Source organism: Elephantulus edwardii, unplaced genomic scaffold (assembly GCF_000299155.1).
Source record: "Elephantulus edwardii isolate Elephantulus edwardi_28Jun2011 unplaced genomic scaffold, EleEdw1.0 scaffold00034, whole genome shotgun sequence".
Lineage (NCBI taxonomy): Eukaryota > Metazoa > Chordata > Mammalia > Macroscelidea > Macroscelididae > Elephantulus > Elephantulus edwardii.
Genome location: NW_006399784.1, coordinates 13,672,322 through 13,676,100, shown reverse-complemented (window position 1 = coordinate 13,676,100; position 3,779 = coordinate 13,672,322). Strand labels below are relative to the sequence as shown.

General features: G+C 36.6%; 1 protein-coding gene across 1 annotated transcript in view; it reads right to left on the bottom strand.

The window, feature by feature from the left end:
* Positions 1 to 3,779, bottom strand: part of CTSO (cathepsin O) — a 37,929-nt gene that overhangs the window by 946 nt on the left and 33,204 nt on the right. The window lies entirely within an intron of this gene.

The following is a 3,779-nucleotide window of genomic DNA, read 5'->3' as shown; positions in this document are numbered from 1 at the left end:
TTTTATAATAAAATTATTATAAAAAAAGAACAATTTTAAGGAATATGTTTAAACAGAAAAGCAGGAGCTTAAAGAAAATTAAGTTGTATGGTTTTTCTGTAATATGTATGGCTGGGTATAGAAGGGAGTCTGAAAACGTATTTCTTGAAATACCACAAAATATACATAGTATTCATGGGCAGGCTAGACTAGAACTGTTTTATAATATTATCAGTTCTATATGTTGTAATTGTGGGTGCCTTTTCTATATGAGTGTGTTATTTGTGACAAACATGACATTTTGTTGTATTTGACTATGTTTGTTATACAAGGCATCTGGCATTATTTGGGTCATCAAATGCTGTCTTACAAAGGTAATGTTTTAGAAAATCTTTAGGAAATATCTAACTTTTCAGTCAGGACTCGGGCTTATATGTCATTAATAACGACTCAAAAAAAAAAGTCACTGCCTCAAGTTGGCTCTGACTCATAGCAACCCTTTACTGAGTTTCTGAGGCTGTAAATCTTAACAGGAGGAAGCTTTCTCTGTCTTTATTCCTGAAGTTCAATGGCAGTGAATTCCAACTTACAGAGAGATTTAACATCTTTTTTTTTTTTAATTTTAATTGCAAGTTTAACCAAAGTTTACAGAAAAGTTAGATTTTTATTTATTCATTCATTATTGCATGAATTTTACTCCCTTCTTTTTCCCTTCCCCCAGTTCAGGGTTGGTTTTTTTAAAAAAAAAATACTCATCCATTGTTGTACAATTACTTCCCTCAACAAATGAATGGATGGAAAAACTATGGTATATTCACAGAATGGAACACTGAAAAACAAGACACTCCTAAAACATTACACAACATGGGTGACCCTGAATGACATTATGCTGAGTGAAATATATCAGTCAAAAAAGGATAAATACTGCATAACACTACTGTTATAGAACAGGACTGACATGGGGGTTGGGGGGAAACTATGAAATGAGGGGATAAATAATGAATACAGCATTGGAACAGATGAAGGAAAGGCTGTTTAAAAGGAATACATGTTTAAGCATTATATATAGGACAACAGCCCAGAATAAAAGGTACATTGCAAAGATGACTAGGGGAAGGAGAGGTAGGGAGGGAGGTAATTGTGCAACAATAAGACATAACACCTTTCGGTAAGCAGTGCAATTCACTAACAACTACACCACCAGAGTTCCTTATTCCTAATAAGGTGAGCCCTTAAAAACTCACTTTTCATTCTCACAGTTTGTAGGGTTCTACAGTTTTTTGAAAGACACATGTTGGAACTACTTATAACAGGAGTGTAAATAGTTGTTCAAGATAGGCAATATTAGCATAGGCTTAGCTTGATTCAGAAAATATGCTGTTTTCCTAGAACAAAAGTCCTGGAATATAGAGTTGATTCAAATTTTAAACATAAGCAGTTCACTAGCTAGTTAAATTTTTATAAAGTTTTTTATCTGTGAAGACTATGTTGGAGTATTGTGATTAAATTTTGCATATGACAAGGGATACACAAACAGAATCTCAGGACCACTCTATTGCTCAGATACTTGGTCCACAGAAAATTTTGATTCTGTTGTATGAAGATGAGACCCAGGAGAGACACCTTGGGAGTAAATCACCATGAATGCCTCATTAGTAAGAGGAAGAAATTTATTATGTTAGTGGAGCTCCAGGGGACTCATATCTAAAATGGTTTGGGCTTTCTGAACGGCTTTGTCTGGGGATTTTTATAGGAAATAGACAAAGAAGTAGTTCTTTTACTTTCTCATTGGTGGTTCAAAAGCATCAGAATTAGCTTCACAGTTACAGCAGGGTAGAGGTTTGTGTGTTTGGACATGTCTTGACTTTCCAGATAAGGGAATACCCTTACAAGGTCAAAGCTTCTCTAGTTTGGCATTTGTTGTATACCATAGAGAAAGAACTGACACATAGCTGACCCTCTGGAGAGTTTTCAAGGCAGTTGATGAATCACACAGGAGAAGACTGCCCATTCTCCTGCAGAGCAGCTAGGAGCCTTGAACCGTGTGCCTTTGGGTTTGTAGTGCCACAGCTTCCTAGCTTTTTAGTTAAGATGGACCTGTAGAGTCTCTCTTCCCTCTTTCTAGAAGTTCAAACATTCTAACAGAGCCTCTTCTTTCCCAGGGCTCCTTTCTCAATTTCACTGGAAAACTGATTTTTCATAATCTTTGAGTAAGTATTGTAATATGCAGAGTAAGGGGATGCCACATAAATAGAAAACACTAATTAAAAGACTTTGTTGGAAGAATTACTTGCCTAAACTGACTGTTTACCTAGTTGTTGTGTGGGGTTTTTGTTTGTTTTTAATTTGTATTGGTTTGCACATAATCATTTACATTGTGTTTTTTACATGTACTTTGTGTTTTATACAATCACTGGTATACATTATATTTTATATAATTAATTAACATCACTTTATGCCTAGTATTTTCAAGTCCCCATTAAATCTCTCCCATTTCTTCACTCTCCTCCACCCACTAAGCTCTGCTATTCCAGTGATTTTCTTCCTTTCCCTTTTGCTGTTCCATTAGTCTCCTTGTTTTTATGAATATTTATACACATCCTGCTCAGTTTCACAATAGTGTTTTTATTCAGTGTTTGTCCTTATGTGACTGAGATACTTCACTAAAAAAATGCTCTCCAGTTTCTCCCCAGTTATATTTTATGAAATCATTTCTCCTTACTGCTGCACAGTATTCCACTGTGTGAATATGCCACAATTTTTCAATCTATTCATTTTTTGAAGGACATTCAGGCCGCTTCCAAGTTCTTGTTATTGTGAATAATGCTGCTATGAACATAGATGTACAAATGCCCATTCTTGTCTCAGTTCTGATAAGTGCTTTTATAGTTCTGAAGTTGCTAACTTTGGTAAATTAATGCCTGACTGTGCTCATGCAAAATCTATACCTGGACCAGGAAGTAGTCCTCAGAACAGAGCAAATAAAACTGGGAAAAGAGTGAGTCAAGAGGTGTGACCTGTCTCCATACATTTAATCTGTATGCAGAACAAATTTGGAAGGCTGGACTTTATGAGGAGGAATGTGGCATCGGGATTGGAGTAAGACACATCAACAAACTGCAAAATGCAGATATGCAACCTTTCTTGCTAAAACTGAGGAGGGCCTGAAGATTTTGCTGCAGAAGGTCAAGAACTGTAGTTTTCAATATGGATTTTGAAATTATTAAATTTAACATCAAGAAGACAAAGATTCTCATCACTGGGTCAATCGGCAACACCGTAATATAGAGAAAAGAGACTGAGGTTGTTTACAATTTCAGTTTGTTCAGCTCCACAAAAAACCTTCTTGGCACTAGCAGTCAGAAAATTAAAAGATGGATTAATTGCATTGGGAAAGTCTGCTGTCAGGGACCTCTCCAAAATCCTAAAGAGTAAAGATGCTAGTCTAGGGACTAATCTGTGCCTGATCCAGGCCATAGTCTTTGCAATTACTTGCTATGCACCAGAGAGTTGGACAATGACTAAGAATAGCAGAAGAGTGCTCGCTTCAGCAGCACATATACTAAAATTGGAACGATACAGAGAAGATTAGCATGGCCCCTGCGCAAGGATGACACGCAAATTCGTGAAGAGTTCCATATTTTTTCAGAGAAACGCACAAGTTTGGTAGCTGCCCATCTGATCTCAAGAGCACATACCAATGTCTCGAAGAAAGCAAACCATCCCACACAATATTCAAGAGCAAAGCAAGATGTCACTCACAAAAGATGACACAAGAGCAACTGATACCCTGAAAGCAG